The sequence below is a fragment of the Dasypus novemcinctus genome, chromosome 12 (genome assembly GCF_030445035.2).
Source record: "Dasypus novemcinctus isolate mDasNov1 chromosome 12, mDasNov1.1.hap2, whole genome shotgun sequence".
NCBI lineage: Eukaryota > Metazoa > Chordata > Mammalia > Cingulata > Dasypodidae > Dasypus > Dasypus novemcinctus.
The window spans coordinates 105,110,606-105,129,073 of record NC_080684.1 but is presented as its reverse complement, the minus strand read 5'-3'; the positions used below and the strand labels follow the sequence as shown (position 1 = coordinate 105,129,073).

Here is an 18,468-nt window from a genome sequence, read left to right as displayed (position 1 = left end):
CTCTGGACTCCTCCGTCACGTGGCGAGGCACCTGGCGGCGTCTGCTGGGCTCTCCCTTCTCCTCTGGTTCTCTCTGCTGCTTCCGTGGCTTTCTCTCTCTCTCTTCCTCTGACTTACATTCTCTTACAAAGGGTTCCAGGAAGAGGATAAAGACCAGCCCTGGGCCACGCCAGGAACCCAAGGGCCCCACCTACAATAGTTTCACGCCCACAGGAACGCACCAGCTTAAGACCACGATTTTCTGGGGAACATACAGTCTCAAGCCACATCTATCCAAGACAAAGGAAGGAGGGAGCTGCGAGGCTGCTCCCTGAGCAGCTCGTTTTACCTCTCCGTCCTGCACTGCTTCTCTTCTCGAGCTACATCCAGCGATCAGACCCCCTCCTTGGCCTGCCTCTGAACCCAGCTTTGTTCCCTCCTTCATCGAGGAAGGAATGTCTGAAATAACTGGATTATTGGATGGCATTCACCCAGTCAGGTCCCACCCAGTGGAGCCTGTGCTAAGTCACAGTTTCCTTGTGGCAAGACACGAAACATCAGATTCTGGGGCCCCTGAAGCTCCCAGCTCAATCATCTTTCTCAACATCAGTTGGATGAGGGATGGGGTGAGACACCCACTTACCCGGACGGGAGACATACCTCTGTGAGCCTCGGTTACCTCTCCCATCCAGAGGAGAGAAAGAGAACACCTGCTTCACTGGGCGCTCGAAAATAACAAATGAGGTAACACCTGTAAAGCACCTGCACAGCACCAGCGCTTAGCGAGTCCTGGCTTAACCCAACTTTCTCCTGCTCTAAAAGCCTCCCATGGAAAGCAGATTTGTGACTCAAAATGTGCCCACCCCACCAATGGCCACAGGACAGCTGAAGAAGCCCCCAATGTGCTGAGGACCCTTCAGCCTTCCCAGAACATAAACCAGAGTGTTTCCCACAATGACAACTGGAGAAAGCACCTGCAGGAGGGAAGATAAGATCTGGGTGAATCACACCCACCTCTCCATTATGCTAAGCAAGCCACCAGGAGAATGACAAGTCCTATTTAAAGCCAGATGACAGCAAGCTTTGCATCTGTTTAATAACACGTCTTCTGCACCCGTCAAAGGAGCTAAGTGAGACTCTTAAAAGGAAAAGATGCACGAGTTCTTTTTTCAGCCAGTACAACCAACATGGGGTACGTAATACTCTGAATTTACATCCAACACCCACATTTCGTGACCCTGGGTGCCCCTTCTCCCCTAAGAACTAAACGGGGATAGAACACCAGCTCATTAAATCTCCCGAGCCCGGCACAATGGGTGGCAATGATTTTAAAGGAGTATATATCAGGAACATTGCTATTTTCCTTACAGCTGAAAGAAATATGTAGGATAAAACGATAAAGCAGAAGTAAAACTAAAAGGACTTTTCAATTTTGGAAGCTTTGGACACTGAACGTACATAAACTGCAGAGCCCCTTTCAAATGAAAGTGGGGAGCAATCCTCCTGCTCCCCTTTCGCTTGGAGACCAAGAACGGTCTTCAGCATGAACCTCTGAGTGTGCAGAAGCAGGATAAGACACAATCAACTGTGTGCTTTCAGTTTACCCCCCATCACTTCCTCACCAACAAAAATAACAATAATAGAGAATAACTAGTGGGTTTCAGGCACTTGCGAAGCACCAGGTGTGAGGCAAAGCGCTTTACATGCGTTATGTCATTTGTTATCTTCAAGAGCCTGGTGAAGTAGGTTTTGCAGCTTCTCTGTGGAACAAGGGAGGTAAGCAAGGCTCAGGGGGGTCTGGCCCTTGCCAGTTACACCAGGCAGGTGGCCGAGTGGGATCGGGGGGCCAGGTCCGCCGGCACTCGGCTGAAAAGCCCATTTGTGACCCGTGGCTCTGCGGCATGCCTGTCACGCTGACAGATCCCCCATCCCCGCTCTCACCCCATCTCTAACCTAATCTCCCCACCCCATGTGTGGCACCCCTGGGAGACGGAACTCTGACCCTGTCATCCCTGCATGGTCCTCCCAGAGTTCTAGGCTGTGGGGTCTCAGCCCCCTCCCCCAACACCTCCCCTTCACGCCCCCCACGGCCCCTGTGCCGATGCCAAGGACAATCATAGCGCAGGGTTCCAGCCCCACCTCAGACAGAGGGCACCTGGTGAGGGGACATTCGGTTTTATCTGCTGGCGTCCTGAGCTTGGCCAACGCAGGCCCACCCCAAGACATGGGCGGCTCCAAAGGCTGACAAAGTCAGGCCTCTGAGCCCAAAGGCCACTGCTGTGGGTCGAACTGTGTCCCCACAAGACATGGTGGAGTCCAAACACGCAACACTTGTGAATGTGACTCTACAGAAACCAGGTCTTTGTAGACGGAATCTAGTAAGATGAGGTCAGACTGGAGGCGAGTGGATCTTAAATCTGATGCAACTGCTGTCCTTATGAAAGGAAATCTGGGCACACAAGGTGTGCTAGTTTGAGTCTCTTGTGGACGCCAGAAAATCCTGTTTTTAAAGCAAGCCCATTCCTGTGCCTGTAAACCTGTAGTAGTTGGGACCTTTTGATTAGAATCAGTTTAAGGGGACTTTTGATTTGATCACTTTGATTAGATTGCTTCGGTTGAGGGTCTTTGTTTGAATTCCAGGTGGGTCTTAATCCTCTTACTGACGTCCTTTATAAACAGAGGAGAAAGAGAAACCCTTAGAGGCTGAGAGACAGGCCCCGGCGGCTACAATCAGCAGAGCCCGGAGGCTCCGAGAGGCTGAGAGAGACAGGCCCGGAGGAGAAGGGAGGCCCACAGCGCCACCACTGTGCCCTGCCACGTGCCTGATCACCCACAGCCGAGCTGGGCAGAAAGCACCCTTAGGTGACGCTGCCACATGCCTGATGGCCCAACCTGGTGAGACAGCATCTCTGATGAAGCCTTGATGAGGACATTTTCACAGCCTCAGAACTGTAAGGCTGTAACCTAACAGAGCCCCGGCATATCCAAAAGCTAGACCGTATCCGGTCTGTTGCACTGGCAGCCTTTAACAAACTAAAAGAGAAGACCACATGGCGAGCGGAGTGACGCATCTACAGGCCAAAGAATGCCAAGCGCTACCAGAAAACACCGGAAGTGGGAAGATGAACGAAAGGGCCCCTAGAGTCTTCAAAGAAAGCATGGTCCTGCTGACCCCTTGATTTCGGACTTCTAGTCTCCAAGAACTAAGAGAGAAGAGAGCCGTCGTTTAAGCTACCCAGTCTGTGGCACTCTGTTATGGCAGGCCCAGGAGACTAATCCAGCTCTGGAGGAACAATCCACGCCAAGGGCACAAATGCCACCCCTGGACGACACCCGGGAAAGAGCAGTCGGCCCTCCTTGGGTATTGCTCTTGGCTGAAATCCAGCATAAGCCTCTTCTCGTCTTTCTGCAAACACAAGATTATTTTTAGCTGCTGTTATTGCTCTATAGCCACCTCATTAGTTTTAGTAACAAAATAATCACATTATATATGACTTGATCAGCTCATAAGACGATGGTTCATTTTAACAAATATTTACTGAGCATGTCACCATGTGCTTAATCTTGCATGCTACATTACATTTTTTAAAAAATAATTGACTTTAGCTAATGCTCACACATCCTCTGATTTAATTTACTTTTAAATGTGTTTAATTTTCCCACAAATGGAGCTAGAAGCATCCAAACTTAGCATTTTTGGCCAGGTTGAGACAAGCAGAAGAAATGCGAAAATAAGAGAAACCTTGAACATTAGGCCCAACATACAAGGAGTCAATGCCCAGTTCTCACCCAAACCTCTAACGAGGAGGAGAGGGTGCTGGCTCAGGGGACCCCAGAAAAACAAGTTCTTAATCTCATCCCTCCCTGTCGATGTAGGCCCATTGCAAATCAGAGCTCTTCAAGATGTGGCTTCAGTTCATTTGTGGCCCAAATGAATCCGGTTGGGCTTTAATCCAGATTACAGGAGTCCTTAAACAGAGCAAAAGTCAGACGGAAAAAGCCAGGGGGCAGCCAGAAGCCGGAAGGCAGGGGCACCGAGAAGCCAGGAGAGGCTGCCACGTGCACTGCCACGTAATGGAAAAGCCAAGGGCCAGGGGCCACCGGCAGTCAGCCCAGAACGCCAGTCTTCTGGGAGAAAGCATCACCCTGCTGGTACCTCAGTTTTAGACTTCTCCTAGCCTCAAATCCACAAGCCAATAAATTTCCATTGTGGGGAGTGGGAACAGCTCAGTGGTTGAGCATCTGTTTCCCATGTACAAGGTCCCAGGTTCAATTCCTGGCACCTCCTATAAATAAAAAATAATAGATAAATAAACACACAAATAAATTACCATTGGTTCAGCCAACCCATCGCATGGTATTTGCTTCAGTGGGTAAATAGGGTAATAGGAGGTGCCTTCTGAGCAGTTAGGGGTGCCACCGCTGACGGGGCACATATACCCATCCTCTTGTCTCCCTGTATCGTATTTATTCCCATTACTGAATTGAGGAAACAAAGCACAGAGAGGATGACTTGTTGATCCAGTTCAAGGCGGTAGGGAGAGACGTGGTCAGAATTTGAACCAAGGCAGCCTGACTTCAGAATCTGGACTCTCCAATGCTTGCTCTCCTGCCTCTAACTCACAATGGAAACAAACTGTGGTCCATCCGTACAATGCAAGCCCATTCAGCCACAGAGAGGCGTGAAGTCTGACACCTGCTGTAACCTGGATGAACCTTGAAGACATTATGCCAAGTAGAACCAGCCAGACACAAAAGGACATGCTCGCACTGGTCTGAAAGATCTAGAATAGGCGAATTTGCAGAGATAGGCAGTCGATTAGTGGCTACCACGGGTAGAGCAATGGGGAGCTGTTGCTTAAGGGGCCCAGAGCTTCTGTTTCGAGCGATGAAAACATCTAGTAAAGGATGGTGATGACGGAGGCACAATATTGTGAACGTAACTCATGCCATTGAAGAGTGTACTTCAAAGTGGTTAAAATGGGAAATTTTATGTTACATGTGTTACCATAATGAAAAAAAAAACCAGCAGGAGGACATCTACATGCGCCCCAGATGCTGAACCACGCTTCTCTAGAGTTGGAAGGTCACAGTGCTCCCAGAGTGGACTTCTACACGGCAAGCGGCAACCCTGCACCCTGGCACTCGCAACAACTGCCTACACCCCAAAACCATGATGCCAGGTGGCTCGTAGGCAGGGCAGACACTGCCTGGCTCCACCATAGAAAGTTTAACATCAGGCAAAGCTAAACCCAAGGAGAGTCACCAGGAGAAGCAAAGAAGCACTGAGCACAACAGTCAAGATGGCGGTAAACTAGGGTGCAGGGGCGAGGGGGACACTGGGAGAGAGGGGAGAGGTACATAGCGCCATGGGGTACTATTTAAAAATTCTTCTTTAAACTGTAAATAGATACACTCTTTTGTACATGAAATGTTTCATGATATATTTTTGTAAGGACTCAAGAAGGAAGGAGTGAAGTAGGAAAAAACACACTTAGTCCCTCATAGCTTCTGGGACACACACGGTCCCCGCACCCTGTTAAATGATTATGGAGACAAACGACAAAGCATGAGAATAAGAGAAGCCACCAGCACCCAGCCCTGCACAAAAGGAGTCTCCCCCCAGTTCTCAACCACATCTGTCCATATTATGCTCTAATTCTCATTTCAGGGGCTCATTTTTAAAGGCACAGGGGGTAATGGAATACTTTAAATGGCTATCCCTTTAAGAATATTCCAAAGAGTATAGCATGTCATATAAATATATTTATTTATTTTAAGAATTGGCTTAAACCAGAGGCTGCCAGACTGCAGCCAGTAGTCCAGATCTATTTTTATAGTTTTAATGGAACACAGCCATACCTATTTGTTTACTCGCTGTCAGTGGCTGCGTTCACGCTAGAACGGCACAGCTACAAGTCTACAAGGACTGTCTTCTCACAAAGCCTGAAATAGTTACTCTTTGGAGTTTTACAGAAGAAGTTTGCTGACCCTTATTTACACTTATTTCCAATGATTAACACAATTTCCTATTAATTTTTTTAGTATTTTCAAGACATGGGGGATTTCGGATTTGGGTATAGTGTCAGGAACGCAAAATATGCTTTTCAACATTTTTTTTTTCCAGCATTCTCAGAATCAGGCACGGACAGTCAAACTAACTAACCTCTTTCCATTTCTCCTGGGTCTTTGCAGCAAAAAGGTCTCAAGTTCTGGTGCCTCCTGCCTGCTGGTGTTTTTCCCTCGCTCTGCCTCAAGGGGGCGTAACGTTCGTGTAAAAGTTCCCATTTCGATTCTTTGAACTCGACCCGCGCCCTTCAGCCCTCACTCTCCACCGCACCGGCTGGAAAACCACCGAGGTGGTGGCTGGCGGGGGGCGGGGGCTCAAGCCAGGTGGAGACCTCCGCCCAGTTCCCTGGCTTGGCCCCTGCCCGAGTTGTTGGACAGTAGCATCCACTGGTTAGCGCAAGCAGCGTGCAGAGCATGCGTTAGCTTCATTTACTGGGGGGCGGGGGTCTCTCCCCTCTCCTCTCTGTGGCTGCGCTGGCTATTAACACAGTCTTGCCCTGCCACCCGTCTCTTCACTGAGACACCCGAGTCACTCCCCTGGCGAATGTCAAGTTCCTAGGAGCCACAGACCCCGCCGTGCAGTCACAGCAGGCCGCGCCGAGGAACATTCTCCACCAGCTGGTCATCTCCCCAGGGGCCTCTAAACAGGCGGAGCGAGGCAGCCACCCTGGGGGCCCTGCCTCTCACTTCATCAGAATCACATTTACCTTGTGGCAGGGAATTTGCGGCCACCCGGCGCCTGGCTCTGATGACAAGGCACCTGTCAAATGAGAACTTCTCCTCTAACAGGCAGGAGGATTCTCACCGCTGCCTGCCTGGGCGCCGCTTCTCTCCCCCACCACCCCCCAGCGTGACTCAGCACGTCCGTGTCCCCAGCAGGGCACAGGCCGCCCGGGGACATCAGGACACATTAGACAACAAAAGCCAGACACCAAGCCCCTGAGAGGGGCGCGTGCCCGGCCCAGGTGGAAATAAACCCCCCGCCCAGCCCCGGCCCTGGTGTCCAGGGTCACTTCTCGGCCCAGCCTCCTCCTCCAAGGCACGCCCCTGGTGACGGACACGCGGGCACTCGTGGGGCCTTGGCCAGCTCACAAGACGCTTTCTCATGAGCTGTGGCGTGCCACTTCTTAAAATAACCCCGCGGTGGAGGTGGGGGAGGCGTTGCTATCACCCCATTGTCCAGCTCAAGGTCAGGGAGCTGGAAGGAGAGAGAGACCCAGCACGGTCTCTGGAGAGCACAGGCAGGACCTGCAAGCGTGCCGAATATACTAGAAACTGTATATTCAAGTGTACAATCGTTGAAACTGTTTTAACCAAGTTTAAGAAGGCTGGAAGAAGACAAAGCACATGTCAAGGCAACGGCATAGAAGCTAAGCCCCAGATCAGGCGCCAGCAAGCTACACCAGGGCCACCTCTGGCCTGCTCTGTTTTTCTAAATAAAGTTTTATTGGAACACAGCCAGGCCCGTATGTTGGCGTATGTTTTCTGTGGTTGCTTTCGTGCGACAACGGCAGAGCTGAGCAGTTGCACCAGAGACTATATCACCTGTGAAGCCTAAAATAGTCACTGTCTGGCCTTCTGGACAAGAAGTTTCTGGGCTTCTGTGGCACATGACAACTGAGAATGGAATCCGCGGTTAAAGGCACTGCTGCGTGCCTGGAACAAAAGCACAAGGGCAAGGGCAGACGGCAGGGCTGAGGACCGCTGGGACACACCGCCTTCCTGGCTGCCGGCGGCACGAAGCCACGGCTGCAGGGTGACAAGCAGGCCGGGATGCCGGCGCCCTCCCCGGGGGCGTGGCGTGCCCGTGACATGAGCACACGGGGACGGCAGAGCTCGGAGGCATGGGGCTTGTTCACCGGGCACTGCTTGGACACAGCCCTCAGCCGGGCAGGAGGCCAGGAGGCCGAGGCCCTCGCTGCTCTGCACTCAGCCCGCTTGCCTGGCGCTCCGGAAGGCTGCGCCCCCCAGACGGCTGTGCCAGCACAGGGGTCTCCCACCTCGACGGGAATGAAGCAGCAGTTCGAATTTGACGTCTCGAAGGCTGCTGCAGCCCCTGAGCTCCTTGCAAGTTCCCTGGAAACAGCACTTAGAACCGGATCGTTCCAACACCAAGGAAAATAAAGACTAATAAATGGGGGTAAAAACGCTGGAAAAATCTAATGGCCCTCTGAAGCGCTCTGTGCTTTGTGTGTGTCCTCTGCTCATACCTCCACTTTGCAGATATTCTTACAGCTGTTTTTAAAAACGTGGACAACACCTGAATTTGAGCAGACTGGAGCCAAACTTGAAAAATGGACCTTCAGTTCTTGGCTAGAGCCTGAAATAAGAAAAAGGGAGGAAGAAGAATTCCTTCTTTGCCGGTGGCTATCCCGCTCACGTGGGCCTCTGTTACAGGTTGGACCGAGGCCCCCAAAAGATCTGCCCAAGTCCTCACTCCCGGCACCTGTGGAGGTGACATCTGACGAGCTGACGGGTTCAGACAAGCTCAGCCGGGGGCACAGTGGGCCCTGACCCAGTACGGCTGGTCCCTTACAAGAAGAGCACCTCTGGACACACAGACACCAAGGACTGCCAGCAAGGGCCAAAGAAGGAGCCCCACGCAGACCTCGGAGGGAGCGCGGCCCCGCCGGCCCCTTATTTGGGCACTCCAGTCTCCAGAACTGTGACATTGTGTTTCTGTCGTTTAAAGCCCCCAGTCTGCAATCCTTTGGAAAGTAAGACGGTTGAAACCAGATCCGCCCAGCATCTGACCCCAACGTGCCAAACTCAGAAGGCGGCTGTGGTGATGGTGTTAACAGAGATTAACTGAACAACTACTTAGTTCCATCCGCCATGCTTGACCCTGAACTCCAGAAGGTGAACAAGAAAAAACTCCCGTCCTCGAGGAGCTATGGGACTAAGACAGACGGGGCTTCCCGGACTCTGATTCGATCAACATACAAGGCCCTCGTCAGCAGAGGCCGATTTATAGGCCACCAGAAGGCCTGGGATGAGTTCAGTCAGAGAAGCAGAGGGTCGGACGCCTGGGGCAACGAGACGTGCGTTCAGTCTTCTGCACCAAGGCTTCGGGGCCCAGCGACAAAGCGGGGCGCATATTTTAGTCTTGCTTCTTCTCCCACCAGCATTCCTGGAAATTCAATTGCGGCACTCCCGTACTGCTATTCTCAGACCCGGGGTACATGCCCAGGTTTCACCTGCTCCAAAGGGGGAGCTGTCCCCCCACCCAGGGACACGGCCGAGGCTGCCTGGGGGCAGCCCAGGGGAGGTGGGCGCCCCCCTCGCTGGCAGTGCTGTGAGCCCAGGGTCACTGGACACTCGTATGGGGAGGGTCCCAGCAGTGCCGGGGCCTGGGTGCCAGCGGCCCGCTCCTTCTCTGCCTTTCCTAAGTGGCGGCCCAACCCAGACCACCCGTTTAAAGGAACACAAGCAGGTTTCCACTCTTACACCAAACTCATCCTGGGCAGCGGCTCTCCCCACTCAGAGCTGGGACTCCCTCCACACTGGAAATAAAGAGGATTTCTTCTGACTTCGCCCCACTCGGGTGCAGGGCCCCAGGCCCTGCTCGTGTTGGCGTCTGGGGTGTTTTTGTTGTCTCTGTTGCGGGGTCTCGGCAAGGGCTGACGGGGAGACGGGCTGTTCACAGGCCCCTCTGGGAGGTTCGGACCCCCAGTGCCTGCCGGGGGATGGACACCAGGACCAGGGTGCCCCCGGAAGGGCTCCGCTCTGCCCACCCTCACCCCAAATTAATGACTCTAGCCTCCCTCCTGTCACGGCTGCAAGGAGAACTGCACCGCTTGACCCAGCGTGCAAGGCATGCTCTGTAAAAAGAAACGGGAGGCTGAGGCAGGCAAGGCAGGCCTCCGTGTGGCCACGGCCAGTCTGACGCTGGGCTTCAACCTTTGGAATGGTGCTGCTTCCACCACCGGTGCCCAGAAAAGTGCCCAACACCCCCGTCAGCTCGCCACATTGTGTTCTAGCCGCACCAGCCTCCTCCTCCCCCTCCACCTCCTAGCTATCCTATATGCTGTTCCTGCTGCTGTTCCCTGCCCTTCCCACTAACTCCAGCTCATCCGCCAGCACTGAGCTCCAGAATCTCCTTGACCCCAGACCAGGTCTGTTCCCCATCACACACTCCAACAACTACCCTCCTCCTTCCGGGGAGACCGGTGGGCAGATGTCCACTGCCTGACCTGGGTCCCCCTGAGGGCATTTCCAGCCGTTCCCAAACAAACGAATGAATGAATGAGTGAATCACTTGCCCCATTTCCACATTATTCCAGCTAAAAAAAGGAAAAGGGAGAACCACCAGTCTCTGTCCTTTCACACTGCCTCCCCCAAAAGTCGTTAAACTTGATCTGGGGTGACCTTGGGGGCCCCTGTGGCAGTTTGAAATTCTTTTATGGATCCCAAAAAGAGAAAAATAGATGTGAACTAACTCCATTCCTGAGGGGTGAGACCCTTTCAACTGGCCGACGTGGGCGAGGCCGGCTGGGGTCGCGTCTCCCCCTCCTGCCGGGTCTGATAGAAACGGAGGCACACAGGAGAGGAGCGCCGGGGGGGTCCTGCCCGCGAGAGGACGGAGAGACGCGCCACAGGCCTGGGGGCTCGCAGCTGACCAGGGAAAGAAAGGGGCCCCCGGGCCTGGAGAGGAGGCCGGGAAGAGACAAGCCCTGTGCCTGGTGGTCCAGGCGGAGCCGCAGGACACGGGCAGCCGGGGGGCAGGCAGAGGCCAGGCAGGGGCCCGCCATCCTGCCTGCACGCGGCGCTGGTGGTGGCGAGGAAGCGGCTCTTTTTTCCCCCATCTGGTTGTGCCATCATCTTTCTGGTGTGTCGCTTTGCCACGCCTGCACCTCTCCACACCGTGCACCCTGCAGCTCCCGGACGCCTTTTTCCTTCTTTTACCAGGAGGTCCCAGGGATCGAACCTGGGTCCCCGATATGGTAAACGGGAGCTCAGCAGCTTAAGCCACGGCCTCTTCCCAGAAAGCATCTCTTTTGGTGCCTTGGGTTGGACTTTGCAAGGTCTCGGAACTGTAAGCTTTAATCCTACATAAATCCCCTTCGTAAAAGCCAAGCCATTTCTGGCCCTTGGCATCGCCAGCCCTTTGGCAAATGCAAACGGCCCCAAGCGCGCCCCTGCACTGAGGAGCTGCCGTGGTAGTGCCGCCAGCTGAGCCTCCCAAGAAATCTTTGAGGGAGGCGGGGCAGGCCTCCCCGTGCCCCTTCTACAGACGAGGAAACTGAGGCCGACGGTGACGGCGACCGCCTGGGGAGACCGGGCAGTGAGAGCAGCCCACGCGGAGCCTGAGGCCCTCGGCAACGCGCCTCTCCTTTCTCTCCTTGAGCTTCCCCATGTGTAAAATGGGATCACAAGAGAGCTGCAGGAAGGACTTTGGCCCCCACTAAAGAGAGGTCAGGCCTTTCTCCCACTCGCGGGGGTGTCCTCTAAACCCTTGGGATGGCCCGACAGGAGGGCCTTGGGAGTCTGGGTGGAAGGTCTGTGCTGAGGAGGGACTCGGGTGGGGTCTGCCACCCAGCCCCTTTGGGTGGGAGCTGGTCACACCAGAAGGCCCAGCTGGGAGCCAAGGGCTGGGGCTGGAGCCAGGGGAGGTCAGGGGAGACCCTCCAGGGAGGGAGGGACTGGAGATGGAGAGCGACCACGTGGGTATCGATTCAAATCCTGCCAACACGAAGAAGCGCCAGAAAAAACTCTGCAAACCGAAAGCTCGGCTGAGCCTCCCGGGCCATGCGTCCTCCCCGTGGACTGCCACACGCCAGAGCCGGGAGGACGACATGCAGCCGAGGGTCCCCGGGGACCCCCCCCACCTTGTGCCTCTCCTTTGGCTGGTTCTCACTAGCATCGATCCACTGTCACAAAGTCCTAAGGGTGGCAGCTCCCTGAGCACCAGGCGGTAACCAGTGACTTCTCCAACCTGAGGATGGCGTGCGCCCCCCAAACTTACAGGTGGCCACCTCGGCCAGCTGGAGGGCAGCGCCCTTCACCGCGGGTTCAGCCACCTACAGGTAAGTCCCCCCCTCCCCCCCCCGGGGCTGCCTGAGGACCACGGGGTGAACAGGTGGGAGGCACCACAGAGAAAGGCTCCACACATGGGGGCGCAGCAGCCGCTGCCCCCGGGCCCCCCACAGGACAGACCCTGCGCCCATCCCTTTCCGTCCTGCCCACGCTTAATCCTCCAAACCATCTGGTCACTGAGGGCTGCTCTCGCCCTGGCTGCTGATAAGGGCCCGGGGCTGCAGTCAGCAGACGCTGGCCCTGGTTCCTGTCCCTGCCAGAGCCCACGCAGAGAGGCTGGCGGGACGCCCCGAGGCCCTCCCCGCTGGGCGCAGCCCTCCCGCGAAGCGCGGAATCCACCAAGGGGCCACTGCACGCCCCGGGAGCCAGGGAGGCTGCAGGATAGACGGACGGATGGAGGACAGCCGGCCAGGCGGGGACTGGACGGCCTCTCGCAGGCACCCCAAGGGCCCCCTGGGGGGCTGGGGCTCCTCCCCTGCCTGCAGCCAGCAGCCCCCAGCGGCCAAGCCCCAGCCAGGGGCACCTCCCACCCCCACCCCACACACACAGGTTGTCAGCGACTCAGGCGGGGACAGCCCACGACGAGGGTGGCCCAGGTCTCGGGGTGCCGAGGCGGAGCTCTGATTCTTAGGAGGCACCTGTCCCAGAAAAGAACATTCCTGATCCCAGCAAGGAAGTCCCAGAAGAGAACATTCCTGATCCCAGAGAGGAAAAGAAGCAAGAGAGCAGCGGAGAGACCCAGGTGCCGGAAAGCGGCACCGAGCGGGCGGCCGGCGGCAGGGGCAGCGCTGGGCAAGCGGAGCGCGGGACAGCAGGTGCCTCCAGAGCAGCGGCCCACACAGCGCTTAACCAAGGAGGCACGAGACTTGTAGGCTGAAAACTACAAACCACGCAGAAAGAAACTGCTGACTAAAGAAATGGAGACAGCCGGCGCTCACAAACCGGGACCCGCAGGGTGGATGCGGTCCCTGTCCAAATCCCAGCCACCTTCTCTGCACAAATGGAAAAGCTGGTCCTCAGATTCAGAGGGAACTGCAAGGGGCCTGGAAGAGCCAAAACAATTTTGAAAAAGAAAAACAAAGTTGAGGGACTGCAACAGTTGGAAGCCGTATGGACCCCAGAAACGCACGTCTTACAGCCACTCCCTTCCCGGTCGGTGCCAACCTATGGTAAATAGGGCCTTTAGAGCAGGTCACTTCATAAAGAGTGGCCGGGATGAGTCTTTTTTTTTTTAAGATTTATTTTATTTCTTTCTCCCCCCCCCCACTCCCCCCGTTGTCTGCTCTCTGTGCTCATTTGCTGTGTGTTCTTCTGTGTCTGCTTGTCTTCTCATTAGGTGGCTCTGGGAACCAGTCCCGGGACCATCCAGAGTGGGAGAGAGGCGATGACTCTCTGGTGCCACCTCAGCTCCCTGCTTTTTTGCTATGTCTTCTTATTTTCTCTCCTGTGTCTCTTGTTGCGTCATCTTGCTGCACCGGCTCTCTGCGTCGGCCGGCACTCCTGCGCTGGGCGGCATTCCGACGCAGGGCGGCTCTCTTGCACGTGGCCACATTCCCGTGTGGGCCGGCACTCTGCGTGGGCCAGCTCGCCCTCACCAGGAGGTCCCGGGCATCGAACCCTGGACCTCTGTTGAGCCACCTCCATTACCCCAGGATGGGTCTTAATCCACTTAGTGGAGTCCTTTATAAGAGAATGAAATTCAGAGGAAGCAGGAAGCTGAAGCAACAGAGCCCAGCAGGGAGAGGAGAGCCCGGCAGGCGCCGCCGTGTGCCTCGCCAGGTGGCCGAGGAGTCCAGGACCGCCGGCGGCCATCTTCAGGGAGAGCATCACCTGATGATGGCTCGATGGGGACACTGTCCCAGCCTCAGAACCGTCAGCCTGTAAGCTAATGATTCCCCGTGGTAGAGGCCACCCCATTTCTGGCACAGTGCTTTCAGCAAACTAAAGCAGGGACTCACACTTCCCAAAATTTCACAACTTATTACCAAGGTACAGGACCGAGAGAGAGTGGCACTGGTGTAAGGGCAGACAGAGACCAAAGGCACAGGATGGAGAGTCCAGAAATTCACCCGCACACCCTGGCCGATGGATTTTCAACAAGGTGCCGAGTCCACCAAAATCAGGCAAGACTCAGGAGGGTCAGCAGCTCATCAGCCCCAGGAGGGTAGGGTCAGCGTCCAGGGAGGGCCACTCCCCGGGGCCACCCTCGCCCCCAGCCCGGTCTCAGGAGGAGCTCAGTATGTGCTCACTGAGCAAATGACTGAGTGAGGGCCAGTGGCCACCGGCTTAGGCTGAGGACCCAGGGACTGAAGCCACCAGCAGTCCGAGGGAGCCCAATACTTGAAATAAACTCTCACCATACAGACACTTAGAGCCCATTGGTTCTGTTTCTCAGAGAAGCTTAGTGGACAGACTGGACGCCTAGATGACCAAATGACTGACGGATAATGTATAAGCAAGCGAGCAAGTGACTTCAGAACCCAGGTTTGAGCCTTAGGCACCGGACCCAAATAATATTCCCCCAAAGTCCTTAAGATCCATAGCATCCACCGACTCCTTTGTCCTCCTTGCATCCTCTCTAATCAATGTTTTTATTTTTTTGTTTTATTTCTTATTTCTCTCCCCTTCCCCCCCGGTTGTCTGCTCTCTGTGTCCATTTGCTGTGTGTTCTTCTGCGACCGCTTCTATCCTTATCAGTGGCACCAGGAATCTGTGTTTCTTTTTGTTGCATCATCTTGTTGTGTCAGCTCTCTGTGTGTGTGGTGCCATTCCTGGGCAGGCCGCACTTTCTTTCATGCTGGGCGGCTCTCCTTACGGGGCGCACTCCTTGCGCATGGGGCTCCCCTACATGGGGAACACCCCTGCGCAGCACGGCACTCCTTGCGTACATCAGCACTGCGTGTGGGCCAGCTCCACACGGGTCAAGGAGGCCCAGGGTTTGAACTGAGGACCTCCCATGCGGTAGGTGGACGCCCTAACCACTGGGCCAAGTCCACTTCCTCTAAGCAATGTTTTACAATCTAGCATCTTACCTCAACGGGTCACGAAACCAGTTTAGTCAGCTGGGACTAAACGGCATGTTTTAATGAAATGAACTAGAACAAGAAAGGTCAGCGTTCTCTACAAAGTGTAAAATACTCTTCTGTGAAGCCTTAAGTTACGTATATACTTATGGATAAGGAGGACATAAGAAATGTATCTTTGAACTGGGATTGCCGTGCAGAAAGTTATTTCTTCCCGTGGGTCAAAGCAAAGTTCAGACGCTCTTGACCAGTTTGACGCCTTATGAGAATCAGATCAAAGCCTCCCTCCAAAAGGCACGAGATCAGACAAAACGGCGCACAGTGTCCCGGCATTCCACATTCTCGCTTGCGCAGTGAGGACGATATTGTCCCTATAGCACATCGTGCTCAGGTGAGACACTCTGTGCACAGCCCCCAGCCCGGCAGCTGGCCAGTGGAACCCTCGAGAGGACTGCGGACGGGAAGGAGAGCCACGGGGAGGAAGGAGAGGACGAGGCGCGCCCACGCCCAGCTCGCCCACCCACACCCATCCAGAAAGGACCCCACCTTGGAAAGAGAAAAGGACCCCAACTCTCAGCAGCATGGAATTTTTTTAAAGAATTCTATGGAGATATAATTCATATACCACGCAACTCACTTTGTGTACACTTTGGTGGTTTTGTATAGACATAGAGTTGTGCAGCCATTACTACAATCAATTTTAGAATCTTTTCATTTCCCCCAAAAAGAAATCCCATAACCATTAGCTGCCATTCCCTTTGTCCCCCGTGCCCCTCTCCCCCCAACCCCCACTCCTGGCGACTATTTATCTTCTTTCTGTCCCTACGGATTTGTGTGTTCTGGACATTTCACGTCACACAATGCGTGGACGTCCCCAACGGGCTTCTTTCATTGAGCATCATGTTTTCAAGATTCATCCACGGCGGGCAGCGCGTAGTGGTACTTCGCTGCCTTTCATGGCCAAACAATATTCCACTGCATGGATAGACAGATTCTGTTTACTCGTTAGCTGATGGGCCTTTGGGTTGTTTCCACTTTGCAGCAATTATGAATGAGCAGTAGAGTAAGCTTGTAGGCCTCAGACAAATGCAACTGATCAAGACAGTTCACTGTTCGCCAAAATAAAGAAAATCCTTTTTGCAAAGGATCTTCTAAACAATAAAATTAAAAGCCACTCAAAAGCAAGCTTCTAAGAAATAAAAACTAAATAATAACTGTAGAAACATGTCCTTGCAATGGGGGGAGAGGGGGGTGGAAAAACAACAAAGCCAGCTGCACACAATAAATTGAAATTCTCTTGTGTAGTGCTCCAACAAAATTTCAAATCATTAAAATCTCATTATACTAATAATATGTTTTCTAGACAAATTTAACCAAAACAGTCTCTTCCCCTAACAAAGTGCAGATGTCCTCAGAAGCAGCAGCACAGGACATTTGAAGACGCCGGCACAGCTCCCGGGGTACCGTGACTCCCCCATCCTCTTTCTGCAAAGCTTTGAAGCCTGTAAACCCTGGGCCGCCTGGGCCCATAGGGGGAAATTACAATTTACCTAAGGGATGAGCCTTATTGGGGCAGGAGCTCTGATTCCTTCAGGTGAGTTCTTTCTCCCAAGTTTTTTTAATTGGAAGCAACTATTCAAACATGTCGCAACAGCCTCCTTCCACCTCTCTTTATTTCTGCCCTTTTCTCACTGCCCCCCCACTAGTCTTCAATCCTGGAATCTACCTTACCCATGAAGTGACCTGGGACAGGTGTACTACAAAGACAACAATGAAAGGAGAATAAGAACAAGAGCCAACACCTGTGCAGGGCTCATTACATGCCAAAACCAGTTGTTTCTTCCCAAAATTTTATTTTTAAAATTTTCTAACACATGGAGACATCCAAAGAACCTGTCCACCCACGGCCTGTGCTTTTTTATCACCCATCCTTCCATCCCTCTCTCCATCCAACCATCCCACTGTATCAGTGCCTGACTGCTGCTGTAACAAATGACCACAAACTGAATGGCGTAAAACAACACAAAGTGCTTATCTTACCGCTCTAGAGCTCCGGAGTCTGATATGGGTTTTACTGGCCCCAGTAAAGGTCTTGGCGGGGCTGCGTTCCTTCTGGAGGTTCCAGAAGATACTGCATTTCCTTGCCTCTTCCAGCTTCTAGAGGCCGCCAACGTTCTTTGGCTCGTGGTCCCATGTCACGCTGACCTCTACTTCCTCGACACATCTTTCTCTTACATTGACCCCGTCTTCCTTGTAGAAGGACCCCTGTGATGGCATCAGACCCACCAGGAAAACCAGGAAAATCTTCCATCGCAAGTGTCTTAAATCACCTCTGCAAAGCCCCTTTCCCCACGTAAGGTGACAGCTTCACAGATTCCAGGCATTCGCATGAATTTGGGGGGCCATTATTCCGCCTAATACCCCATCTTAGTTTTTTACACATTTCTTTTTTTTTTTTTTGCAGTTTTGATACTTTTTATTTTTATTTTTGGCTTCTGCAATGTCATTTCACTAAGTTATTAACTTTATTAACCCGCAAGAATCCTCACTTTTAAGTAGAATATAAAAATTCTCCCAATGCGTCAGAAACATGGTTTACTTTGCTCAAAATGATCTCTGATAGTGCTAAGATGTAGCTTCTGATTCACCATCAGTAGTCACAATTCCAATTAGTAACATGATATCTAGCAAAAAAATGTTTGAAAACAGCAAATTTGTCTCCTGGTTCCAATTTTTAGAAAAGGTCGACGAGAGTTCAGTATTCATTTGTAGTTGTCTTTCTTTTTAGATGAGATGTACATACAATGGAAGGCATAAATCTTAAGGGTATACAGTCAATGAGTTTTGACACAGGCTTTCATCTGTGCAACTCAGATCCCATCAAGACGCATTTTCATAATAACAGAAATTCCCTCGCCCTTCCCAGGCCATCCATGCCCCCATGCCCGCCCCCCGAGGCTGCGAGCATCCAGGCCGATTTGCCTGTTGTGAAACTGCGCAGCGATGGGCTCACGCAGTTGTGTCGTTTTGAGCCTGGCTTCCTGAGCCCCGCGCAGCATGTACTGCCGCTTCCACCTCTTCACAGCCGAGCAGCATTTTGTCGGGTGAATCTACCTCCATCCGACGAGGGACACCCAGGCTGCCTCCAGGTCAGCTGCTCTGGACACCCCTGTCCAGTCTTCTCGGGGGCATCGCTGCCCAGTCTCTTGAGTAAACATCTAAAATTGACACTGCTGGAAGGGGGGTGGGGGAGGAAAGAATGTTCAATTTCCAAAAAAGCTACTAAGAGAAGCAGATTTGCTCAATGGATAGAGCGTCCACCTACCAGATGGGAGGTCCAGGGTTCAAACCCCGGGCCTCC

The 18,468-nt window shown here is 53.4% G+C and overlaps 1 protein-coding gene across 2 annotated transcripts in view; it reads right to left on the bottom strand.

Moving 5' to 3' along the window:
- The window catches only part of PARVB (parvin beta), a 128,259-nt gene that overhangs the window by 97,384 nt on the left and 12,407 nt on the right, over positions 1-18,468 (bottom strand). Inside the window, exon 1 of one of the 2 annotated variants that reach the window (XM_058308913.2) lies at positions 6,756-6,773. The exons of the other annotated variant lie outside the window; for it this stretch is intronic. The gene's annotated coding sequence lies outside the window, so the exon portion shown is untranslated. Of the gene's footprint in view, positions 1-6,755; positions 6,774-18,468 lie in introns of those variants that run through there. 2 annotated transcript variants of the gene reach the window in all.